This window comes from Lynx canadensis, chromosome E1 (assembly GCF_007474595.2).
Source record: "Lynx canadensis isolate LIC74 chromosome E1, mLynCan4.pri.v2, whole genome shotgun sequence".
Taxonomy (NCBI): domain Eukaryota; kingdom Metazoa; phylum Chordata; class Mammalia; order Carnivora; family Felidae; genus Lynx; species Lynx canadensis.
Window position 1 is genome coordinate 35365560 of NC_044316.2, and position 12474 is coordinate 35378033.

A 12474-nucleotide genomic window follows, 5' to 3' on the forward strand; every position below is an offset into this window, starting at 1 on the left:
CCGGGGCCCGGAACCTGCAGGCGATCCACATGTGGGCCTGTTGTTCCAACCCTCGGACCAATCCCCTCCACCTCCAGCCGCTGCCCTTCCCAGCGATGCCTGATACTAGGCACCAAGAGCAAGACAGAATCTTCAGCGGGCAGCGTGGCTCTCACCTGCCACCAGGGCAAGTACGTCCTACGTGCTGTGCGCCAAGAGCACGGTGCTGGCCTATCTGTTCAGTCCCGTCTGTCCAGCTAGCCCATCCCTACTGTGCCACCTACTGTGAACTTGCTGGGAGTTGGAAGCTGAGGAGGACCAGTACTTACCCTCTGGGGGGGTTCACAGCCTACTAGGGAGACAGGTAAACAAATCACTGCATCTCAGACGCGCAGAGCTAACAACGAAGTGTCTGGGCAAGGTGAGGCTTGAGCCCGAGTGTGGGAAGATGAAAGGAGGGGGGAACGGAGCCAAGCGGGAACTGGGGTTTTAAAATCCCTGCCTCCCCCACCCCCCACCCCTCCACCCCCACCCTGACCCCGCCATCCTCCTGCCTTCAGTCAGTTCAAGTGGGAGCAGTGACCGCGCTGACGCGTCGCTCGGCTCAAATGGGACAGAGGTGAAGGTGTGGCGTAAGTTGCCCTTGTGTTTTGGGCGGGGCATCCTTACCTACAGGATCGAGGGAGCCAAGCGCGCCAAGTTAGACCGAAGTCGGCAACATTCTGTTAGGGCTGAGACTGTGAAATACCAGACAAGTTCCGACAAAAGTAGTGTTGATCGCTAACCCTGGGCGGCCTGATGCCTCAGGTTGCTACAGATCAAAGGGCTTTCATCTGCAGTTAATTCTCAGCTATGTGCAGAAGGGAGGGAGCCCGCACACACGTTTCCCCAAACACTATGTTTTTCGTTCGGGGTATGCTGTACTTAGGCCTATTTTGGTCAAGCCATCAGGTCGACCTCCTCGGCTGTTTATGCTCAGGCTGGTGGCAAAAGCGGCTCGTCTCCTTCCTGGACGCCTCGTAGCCTGGTTCGAGGGGAGCGACCCACCGGTGCGACTGGGGGTAAAAACCTAGGGCAGGCTATTCCGGAAGTAAACATTAAGAGGATTCTATGTTGTTTTGAAAGGGACAAGAACGGGCAATCTTTTCAGGCGAGGCGCTGAGGAATGGGTAGTGTGTTTTCCCACAGCCCCGCACACCCTTCCGGAGAGGACCGAGCAAGCACCTGTCCCTTACAGAGATGGAAAAGCAGATTAGGGAAGGCCGGATGACCCGTGGTAGGTCCTTGGGTATGGGCCCGAGAGAGAGAACTAGAACTCAAGTCCCCCAGGCCCTAGTCGCGTCTTGGACCTGTGCCCTCAGATAGGGAGAAGCCAAGCCCCTCAGGAGGCCCGCTGCCTCTGCTGTCCGCTCCCGCCGGTCAGCGGGACAGTTTGCGTGTTTTATGAGTTGGTGGCGTGCTGGTCGCTTTCTCCAGATGCTGTGGCAGAGTAGTCATCGTGGGTCTCTCCACGATCGTTAACCCCTCCCGCTGGGAACACGCCAGCTGTCTTTAGGAGCCGCGATCTCATAGATTTATTGGATTCCTTTCCCGAAGCTCTGTAGTTCCTGAAAATTTGCCCTGACAACACTCCTGGGGAGAAGCTAGGGCAGGGCAAGTCTCCCCACATTTGGAATAGGGAGCCGGGAACCCACCCAGGCGCGTCAACCGGAAGACCCACGACCGCGGGAAGACGGGGCCCAGAAGCGAGCCTGTACTCCCCGCGGGTCGGGTCAGCAAGCGAAGCCAGTGGTTCCCAGCTGTTTGGATTTCCTGGTCCAGCCGAATTGCAAATGATTTGGGGGGGGGGGGCTGACAGAGGTGTTTCCATATTTTTTTCAAGTGAGGACATTAAAAAACAAAACGAGTATAACGAGTATCAACCATTATGGCTGATTACAAGACGTTTTAACTCCCGAAATTTTTAGGAGGGGAGCAGACTGTGGGGGTCAGGGAGCTTTCCGGGAAGGGCTGTAAAAGGGAGACTTGGCATCCTGCTCCAAGATCCACTCCCCAAATGTTCCGGCCATGGCTTTGACCAGAGCGCCCGGAGTTTTACTCTGGAAGGTTTTCACCTACTGATGAAGGCCAATTTCTGACAGGCATAGTCCTTACGCTGGGAACCGGTAGGCTATGCCTGCCGTGGCAAGGGGGGGGGGGGGAACAGAGAGGGTCTTGGAATAGGAAGTGATCTCATTCAGTGCCTTCCACTCGGCCGAGGCGCCAGTCCACAAGGGCTGGTGGGTTCACTGTCCAAGTATGCCGGATTCCCTGTTCTTTCTGGGAGAGGTGGAGGAGGGAAGAGGTTCAAGGCCTTCGCGGAGGGGAGGGACGGAATGCTTCTTCCTGCCCACTTCTGTGTGTTGTCATGGTACGTGGGTGGCCAGAGCTAGCAAAAGCGCTGCGTCTTAGGTTCGGGGTGGACACCGTTTCCTCCTACTCGGGATCTAGAACTACCACATTGAGAGACCACAGGTCTAGAAGGAGTGTCACCCATGCGAAAGTTTGGGACTTCCTGAAATTGTATATAAAAGTGTGTATGTGTGTGTGTGTGTGTGTGTGTGTGTACGCATAATGACACCAGTGCTCACACACAAGTCAAGCCAGTGGGTTCACTTTTCTGTAACGAGCCCGCAGCTCTCTTCAGATCCTCAAAGGGGTTCGTACATAGGATCCACCGTAATCAGGGGGCTCGTTTCATGAAAAACGGTTTCCCAACAGACGGTTTTCCCAAAGAGAGTGGTGTAACTGGGCAGGCATCACCGCAAAACTCCAGCTCTTCTCGGAGGTGGCGTGGAGTGGAGGTTGCAGAGATACGCCAGGAGAGTAACCCACCCAAGTTCATTTCCGATTTTCTCCTGGCCCCTCCTGCGCCCTTTATCTGGGACTGTCAGCTTCAGCAAATAAAATCACGGGATGGGGGCGCCTGGGTGGCTCAGTCAGTTAAGCGTCGACTTCAGCCTCAGGAGTTCCAGCCCCCATCAGACTTTGGCTCAGGTCATGATCTCACGGTTCATGAGTTTGAGCCCCGCCATTGGGCTCTGTACTGACAGCTCAGAGCCTGGAGCCTGATTCGGATTCTGTGTCTCCCTCTCTCTCTCTGCCCTTGCCCCACTTGCGCTCTATCTCTCTCTCAAAAATGCATCAACATTTAAAAAAATTAAAAAAAAAAACCCCACAGGGGGCGCCTGGGTGGCTCAGTTGGTTGAGCCTCCGACTTCAGCTCAGGTCATGATCTCACGCTCCGTGAGTTCAAGCCCCGCGTCGGGGAGCTGTCTGTGCTGACAGCTCGGAGCCCGGAGCCTGCTTCGGATTCTGTGTCTCCCTCTCTCTCTGCTCCTCCCCTGCTCATACTCTGTCTCAAAAATAAGTAAACATTAAAAAAAAAAAAAAAAACCAACCCCCACAGGATGCCCAGCTGAATTTGAATTGCAAATAAGCAACAGGTAATTTTTTTAGTTTAAGTATGTCTCATCCATACTACTACTATTAAAAATTACTTGTGTGATATTTGAGGCATACTTCTATGTGTTTTTTTATCTGAGATTCAAGTTAGCCAGTGTTGTGTATTTATCCGACAAGATTGTGGCATTAGTCCTGAGTACACATGTTCTCATGGGCTCTTCTTCTCTTAGATACATCACCCCTTGCAATCCTGTGTACTTCCGTTCGGGAAGCCTAACATTTTATTTATTTTTAAATGCTCCTCTTAATTTTTAGAGACAGAGAGAGAGAGCATGAGCAGGGGAAGGGCAGAGAGAGAGAGAGAGAGAGACGCCGATTCCGAAGCAGGCTCCAGGTTCCGAGGCATCAGCAGAGAGCCCGACGCGGGGCTCGAACTCACGAACCGCGAGATCACGCTCCGGGCCGAAGCCGGCCGCTTAACCGACTGAGCCACCCAGGCGCCCCGAGGGCCAAACGTTTTGTAATTTCCCCTTTGGCCCAGAGGAGCTGCAAGCCTAGACTCAGTCGGCAGGGGGCACCATTTTCTCAAAATAGATCCCCCAGTGGCCTTGCAGGGGCCTCAGAATGAGGAAGTGGGGCATTGAATTGAATTCTATTTGCTGTTCCTGTCTTCCCTCTGGAGCTCACTTCTCCACATCTCGCGCCTTGCCAGACTTCTCTCCGAAACAAGAATTGTGATCCTTCGATCACTTCTCGGGGTCCGTGGTTACCGTCATGACGTGGCCTCATAAAAAGCGCTTCAGGTTCCCCCTGGAGTCTATTTTTCCCGCCTCAACTCCTGCCAGGTGCTCCCACCCCTACGTGATCCCACCCACCTCACACTTGAGCTTCCCTGTACACTATTTACTGCCGTGCCTTTGTGCCCACACCTCCCTCTGCTCGGAATTCCCTTTTCCACCGGTGCTTCTGGAGTCTCCATTCATTCAACACATTTTGCAAGCGTGTCCTGAGCCGGGCCGGGTCCCAGGCACTCCGCTGTGCGCTGGGGGTCGTGGGGAGGAGGCGGCCCACCGCCGTCCTTCCCCTCTGCAGCTCGCGATGAGTGGGAGGGGAGAAACAATACACCGGGCATCGAATCAACCAACTCCTTAAAATCAGTTCCGGGGTTAACCCGTCTGACGTCTTCGAGCAGAATTGACGGTTCCTCTGATGGCTTTTCATTTGAAGGGTCCCAGATTCGAACACCTTCACCATTGTGGCAGGAAGGCACGAGTGAATGAAGCGAGAGCCCGGTTGAAGTCAAGAGGGAAGGGGGTGGGGTGGAGAGGTGGGGACGCGAGCTGTGGCCTGCCACAGACCTAGAGGGTGTGTCCCATCCAAAGGGGACAGTGGCTTATCACCTCTTTCCGATTGTCGCCAAATCTGTCATTTCAAAAAAAAGGGCAGAAGTACTCATTTTTACGTGAACTCTCCCAGCCAAAAAAAAAAAGGTTTTTTTTAAATGTTTTTTTTTTTTTGAGAGAGAGAGAGAGAGAGAGAGACAGAACGTGAGCAGGGTAGAGAGAGGGAGACACAGAATCCCAAGCAGGCTTTAGGCTGAGCTGTCAGCACAGAGCCCGACGCGGGGCTCAAACCCATGAGCCGTGAGATGGTGACCTGACCCGAAGTCAGACGCTTAATCAGCTGAACCACTCAGGCGCCCGTCTCCCAATTTTTAAATTTTTTTTAACGTTTTATTTATTTATTTTTTTGAGACAGGGAGAGACCGAGCATGAACAGGGGAGGGTCAGAGAGAGAGGGAGACACAGAATTGGGACCAGGCTCCAGGCTCCGAGCGGTCAGCACAGAGCCCGACACGGGGCTCGAACTCACGGACCGCGGGATCGTGACCTGAGCCGAAGTCGGCCGCTTAACCGACTGCGCCACCCAGGCGCCCCTCAATTTTTAAAATGTGTTGCTAATCTTAACGAAACATGCCCACGGGGTAGATCTGGCCTGTGGCCACTAGTCTGCCGCGTACCATGTCGTACCATGTCGCAACACTGTGTCACAGCCTCGCATCTGAGTAATATTTACGTACCTTTTCTCGCCCAAGACCGTGTCTTTGTGTCATCAGCCCCTACCCACGGTGACCGGTAGGCAGTAGGTGTCAACCATCAATCAGTTCGGGGAAGGGCTGAAAGCAGGGAGGGAGGAGGGGGACCAACCAGGAACCACAGTTCGTTGATGGAAATTCTCGTACCACTGCTTTAGGCGTGGGACAGATGGAACAAGGAAGCCTGAACCAATTTATTGCCGAGTGTGTGTGCGTGAGTGTGAGTTCCCATGTTGGCAGGTGTGACAGCTGGAAAATGTGCCTAAGGGCCATTAGCTCCTCTCTTGCTGGGCTCCCAAGCTGTCCCTCCCCATTCTTGGCGGAGGGGAGGGAGGGGAGGGAGGGTCGTCAAAATGACCCTTCACCCTGCATGGGGGGAGTCAAAACACGCAAGGCAGTGAGGAGGACAGGGGTGGCTTAGACTCCTCACGGCAGCCCCTCGGGGACAGAGCGGGAGCTTGGCCACCGGAGAGGTCTGCAGATTTCTGCTGATGGAATGCTGTCCTTTTTTTTTTTTTTTTTAAGCTTTATTTATTTTTGAGAGAGAGACAGAGTGTGAGCAGGGGAGGAGCGGAGGGGGGGACACAGCATTGGAAGCAGGCTTCAGGCCCTGAGCTGTCGGCACAGAGCCCGATGCGGGGCTCGAACCCACGAACCGCGAGATCATGACCTGAACCGAAGTTGGACGCTCAACCGACTGAGCCACCCAGGCGCCCCTGTCCCTTTTGTTTTTAATCGACAGAGGATATTGCCTTGGGACCCCGTGGCGCATCTCGTGTGCATTCTAACCGCCCCCGACGAAAAAGGCCGTGTCTTTGGCAAATAGACACCCGGGGCTTAGAAAGTATATTTTGTCTGTATTTTCAGGAGAAGTTCACTAGATGGTGCAGGAATCAGAGCCTCTGTCTTGGCCCCCAAATCTCTCGTGAGGTCTGGAAAATGCAATTTTCTGAATCAGAGCGTGTGGAGAGTCCTGGGGACAGCCTGAAGAACGCTGGCGTCAGCCTTCAAGCAGGACTAAGGGCATTTCGGCCCCAAGATTCTCTCTGTGGTGAGACGTATCTTGAACACCAAGGTCACTTGCCAGCCTCCGGGCAGGGCGCCTCTTTCTCCCTACCAAGGGCTTGGCCAGGCAGGAGCTTCGAAGCAAGACTTCCAGGAAGCAACGTCTCCCACGGGCGGTGCTGACTCAGCCCGGACTCCAAGCTTTCAGTCTGGTCCCTGTCCCCAGAGTAACCAGCAAAGCAGGGGTGCCTAAGAGACTGTGGCCCTGGGCTGCACGGCAGCTGCTGGGAAGAGGGGCACCCGGGGCACAGACAGTGGGGCACAGACTCTGAAAGTTGTTCAGGCTTTTGCCAAGGGAAAGAGGGAGGGGACCCAATGGTGGCTTGAGTCCTCTGGGTTCCAGCACCCTTTGATGAGCTCTATCTTTTCTCCCTACGTCCCTGGCGGCAGGGACGGTGGCTAATCCAGTAGTTTGCATGTGGGAACGAGAACGTATCTGGAACGTTCCCTGGCCCTCGTTTCTAATCTGATAGGGGTGGGGGTGAGGTGACTGGCCATCTCTCGGACTCTCCAACATCCTCTTTCCCCACATGACCCCACTTGGATGAAAAGGAGATCCCTTCTCCTTATACCCTCCTGACCTTCCCCACGAACTACCCAATTCCTTCTACCTCTGCTTCCTGCTTCTCCCCTCCCTCCCCTCCCTTCCTTGGTCCTTTTGCTGTCATTTTCCTCTCTCCGTACTCCTACCTTCTCTCTCTCTCTCTCCCTTCCTCTTTCTTTCTCTCTCTCTCTGTCTCCGTCTCCGTCTCTCTCCCAGTGGTTCTGACAGCAAATCCTTTCCCTGGCACAGGCCCTCAACTTGTTCGCCAGCCCTGCTGGGTTACGCTTCTCATTCTGTGGTTTCTATCCAATTATCCCTCTGGCCGGGCTCATTGGGAGCCCTCTCCTCTGGCCGCCCTGCCTCCTGCCTTCCTGCTGTCGCCGCTGCTATCACCCATAATTCATTTCCACTTGGGGAGGGGGGTGGAAGACCGTTCGCAACAAACTGGGAAATGTGTGGCGATCCCATCTGCCTTCTACTCCGAGGGCCCCAGAAGAGGTCAGGGAACCTTCGGGGAGAGGACATCATTTCACGGCGCAGGAAGGGCTGCAGGATCTAGTCTTAACGAACGCGGGATCAAAAGGTTTTTTTTTTAGAGACAGACAGTCCTTCAAAACAAGGGCCCAGTGACGGGGCGGACCGGAGGCCTTTGCCACAGAAAACAAAGCTGTGACTCAAAGGCATCACGTAGACGCTTCCTTGCTCATCCACGTTCCTGAGTTGAATGTCTTTGGCTTGGGAATCAACTTGGAGGCTTTTCCAACATAGATAAAAATAGAGCTCATAAATGCCATCACAGGCACTTTCCGATAAGGTGGCCTTTTAAGGGAAGACTGAACTCCCAAGCGGAGGGTGTGAGTCAAAGAGCCTCTGAGTGGGTGCCCAGCGATGACCAGCCTGCTGACCGGCCTGTGGCCAAACAGTGGAGGAAGGAAGGAAAAGCTGCTGGAGGCGTGGGTGCCTGAGACCGTAGGAACCAAGGTCCTGAGACAGCTGTTTATTTCACTCATCCATCCCTTCATTCATCATACGAGCATTTATCTGAACACCTACTGTGTGCTAGGAAAGCCGCTTGGCACTTGACACGATAGAGACAAAGAAAAAGGAAATCCCTGCCCCCATGGAGCTTACCACCCAGGGACACAGAGAGGGGCCGGGCAAGCACGATTCAGGGGTCGAGTGCAGTGGGAACGGGAGATCCAGCTCAGGGTTGGGGGGCACGCACAGCTTCCTGGAGGAACAGAGGGTAAACCAGAGCCTAGAGAATCAGTAGAGAATTGGCCAAGGGAAGGTGGGGGTGGCGGCAGGGAAAGGCATGGGGAAGATTGTTCTGGTAGGGAGTAACGTAACGGCATGTGCCAAAGAGAGAACCTGGCTTCCTCAGGGGAATTGAAAGTAGTTCTGTGTGTGACAGGGTAGCGGTGCTGCTAAGTGGGGCAGGGAGGGCAAGACAGCCCCTAGAGACCAAGGCAAAGGGTCCCTGGTAAAGACCCTCTCGTGCTATCAGAGAGTACGCGGCCTTGATCCTCCTGAGGGTGATGGAGAGCCGTGGAAAAGTTGCACGCAAAGGAGTCAGTCCATCGGATTGGCATGTTAGAAAGTTCACTCAGGCTGCAGAGCAGAGAATGATCAGGAAGGGGGAGACCAGAGGCTGGGAGGCCAGCGAGGAGACTGCCATGATCCAGGGAAGAATTGGGGCAGCGTCCGTGAAGATTGAAGTAGGCGGCGCCGGGCCGGCAACCGAGGTACGGAATTGCCAGAAGGCGGTGTCGCATCGGGAACGTGTCAGAGGAATCGGGGACTGTTCCCAGTTCCCAGGCTTGAGCTACGTGGTGAGACAGAGAACCCCGGAGGAGAAGCACGTTTTAGATCCACCATTAGGTGCCTAGGGGGCATCCACCCGAGGATGTCAGACGGCCGGTTGGGTGTGTGAGTTGCAAGCTCCAGAGAAACACCTGGCTCAAGACGGATTTGGAAGATTCTTTAGCAGACGGGTGGCGGTGGGGCGGAGAGAGGGAGGGAGCGAGCCAGGGGCAAGTGAAGACAGAGGCACTGAACAGAATCTAAAGAAAACGGATCCAAAAAGGATGGCCAAAGACAGAGGCCCCAAAGGAGACCAAGAAAGAACAGCCAAAGAGGATGGAAAATGGTCTTCTGCTGTGGGCCTCCTTCTGCTGCAAGAGTGCCCTGACCTGCCTTCAAGAATCCACCCCTCCCTGTTCTGGGCCCTGGGGTCCGGATCCTAGGGGAGCGATGCTGGCTGGCTCTGCCTGACCCTCCTGACCCACCTCCCACACCCCTACCACTTGCTTGCTGTTCCCAACCCACGCTCATTTCCCTTGAGTTTCACAAAGACTCCCTGTTCCCTCTGGCCTGAGAAGCTTCATGTCTCTGGGCTCTCTTCCTTCCTCATTCGCCTTCTCCACACCCCTCGCCTACTGATCTTCCATGTATGCCACCAACCTCTGCTCAAGCCTTCCCTGACACTCATTCATTCATTCATATTTGTTCAGTGTGTACTCAGCACCTTCCACCCACGTGTCAGCACCGTGCTGAATGCTGGGACATTATGGAGAGCAGAACAGGCTGCTATGGAGCTGACAGGTGATTAGGGGAGACCGATAATAAGCAAATCCTCGAAGAATTAAAAATTGTTGTTAGGGTTACGAAGGAAGTCAACCAAGCGCCATGGCAGAGGGTGACGGACGGTCCTTATTTGGGATAGGGTGGGTGGTCAGAGGAGGCTGTCGGCAGATGTGAAATTAAACTGAGACCCGAAAGCAGCAGCCATGCGAGAAGTGAGGGTGGAAGTGTTCCCCACAGAGGGAACAGTAACCGAAAATGCCTATGGAGGCAAAGAGCTTGATGGGCTTTACCAGTTCTAGGAACTGACGCATGGCCGGCACGGCGGAAGCAGAGACAGGGGAAAAAGGGACACGAGACGTGGTTGAATAGACTACGGCAGGCGGTGGGACCAAGTTTGGATTTTATTCTTGGTACCACGAGAAACATTCAAAGGTTTCGAGCAAGGGGGGCAGCACAATCTGACTTACGTTTTAATTAGATTGCCCCCGTTGCGGAGTGAAAGAGTGGATTGAGGGACGAGCCAAATGTTAGGAAGACTAATGAGATCTCCTCGTTGCGGTTCAGGAAAAAGAGGGTGGTGGCCGGGTCTTGAGTGGGACTGGGAAGATGGAGAAAAGCGGGTAGCTTCAAGGGATACTTTGCAACTAGAGCTCCCAGGAATTCCTGATGGATTCGCTAAGAGGGACGAGGGGAAAAGAAGAATGATGCCTGGTTCCTGGCCTGAATGAGTGGAAAGGGAACCAGGCCGGCTTGGCTTGGCTGAAGCAAATCTTCCGAAGCCCAAGGCTTAAGAAGCAAGTACCAACTGAAAACCACTGGGTTGGAGAGGCTTCATGGTCCCTTCCGGTTTGGGAATTTTTTAAATTCTAAACTGAGAACTCTATGTGAATAGGGAAAACATTTCTGTTTCTTTTGACTTCTCCTATAGTTAACGCTGGTAGAGCTCTGTACCCAGGGAACATTCATTAAGTGCTCATTGACTGTTCATTTTGGCAGGGACCTTCTATAATTTAATTTTAGATTAAATTCTCTTCTTTATCAACGTTTATTTATTTTTGGGACAGAGAGAGACAGAGCATGAACGGGGGAGGGGCAGAGAGAGAGGGAGACACAGAATCGGAAACAGGCTCCAGGCTCTGAGCCATCAGCCCAGAGCCTGACGCGGGGCTCGAACTCACGGACCGCGAGATCGTGACCTGGCTGAAGTCGGACGCTTAACCGACTGCGCCACCCAAGCGCCCCTAAATTCTCTTCTTTAAAACTAGGACTCTAACCTAGAGTAAACTTTCAGTTGAACCAACCCACCTTGATAAAGTAGAGCCATGGCAAGAATAAGCTAAAGCTGTAAAATCCAGACTAATTTCTACTTGAGTTAAGGCAGAGGGGGGAAAAATGTGTTTTTGCTAAACTAATTATCTACATTTGGGTATACGTTATTTTAGGGCAAAGGCCAACAGGCGGTGCAATCCCATTCACAATAGGACCAAAAAAAAAAAATCACTGAAAATAATTCATAACAGTGAATGATCTGTCTTTGCTAACATGCTCTTTGTTGAAAACAAATATTAACCTTCTAACACTTCTTTCGAAGCAACGACTTCGAAAGGGTATTTTCAGACCAGGTTAAAGATGCACGAGGTGGCCGTGTTGCCAGCCCGAGGCCACATTCAAAGAAAAGCTAGGGCTCAAACTTGCCACTTCCTCTCTTCTCTTCCCCGCGGCGGCGTCTTTGCCTGGCACTCGGCTCCTCCGAAAGCAGGTTTCCCAGCCGTGTTTCCAGGTTAAAAACTCAGAACTTCAATTCATCTGTGAGCATATAGATCACATCCTCGGATAACTACACCATGATAAGCCTTTCATTTTATTAAAGAGGGACGTAAAGTAACGTAAGGCCTTTTACATGCCAAGCACTTTCGAACAAATATCATGTCGTCTGATGCCACTTATTACCCTGTGATGAATGTCCCGCTTCACAGGTGAGACGGGAGAAGGGGCCGTCCGGCCTCTGACCAGCTTCCTGTTTGAGATGAGCCTTCTGCTGTGGATAACGTCAGTGAGAAGGAGTGCTAACCACGACACCATGGATGCCATGACAGCAAGGCCTTTCTTCGCGGCTCCCCATGGTGATCAGGGCCCAGGACGTTGACCAGGATCGGCCAACAGGGTGGCTACCGCCTGGGTTTTGGGTTTGCAGCGGGAGGCACGAAGACGAAAGAAGTTTAAGCAGCAGCAGAAGCCATAAGCCTGGCGGTGGCACTTTGTGGCCGTGCCCAGCCGTGGGACCTCTGGCCGCAGTGTCCTGCTGAGGAAAGTTGTTCTTCTTCCACAAGCCTTTGGTTTTCAGCCGGGTTTCCAAATCTGATTCTTCAGCTCCTGTCAGTTCTGGAGGCCAGAGGTATTTCTCCAGTAACTTCCAGTTTGGGTTGACACAGCCAGAGCTGGTACAGTTCCGGCAGCCAGAGACCCTGACCCGTCTGTGAGGAAACAGATTCGAAGGCCAAAGAGCTTGTTCAGGGACCCCAGCTAACAAGTAGCAATGTTCTGGCTGAGAAATTGGTGCTGTTTCCTTGATTCCGTGCTTTCCCAAAGAATTGGAAAGAGCTGGAGAAGAGGAATGAGCGTCGTGTACGGGTCAGAGCAGGGCTTGAAGACCGGCACCTATATGAACACTTACCCCCCCAAACCCACATTCAGTAACACCCATAAATGAGTGTATCTGCTCTATGCCAGGGACTCTGCTGTGTTCAAATAGTATTTCAGT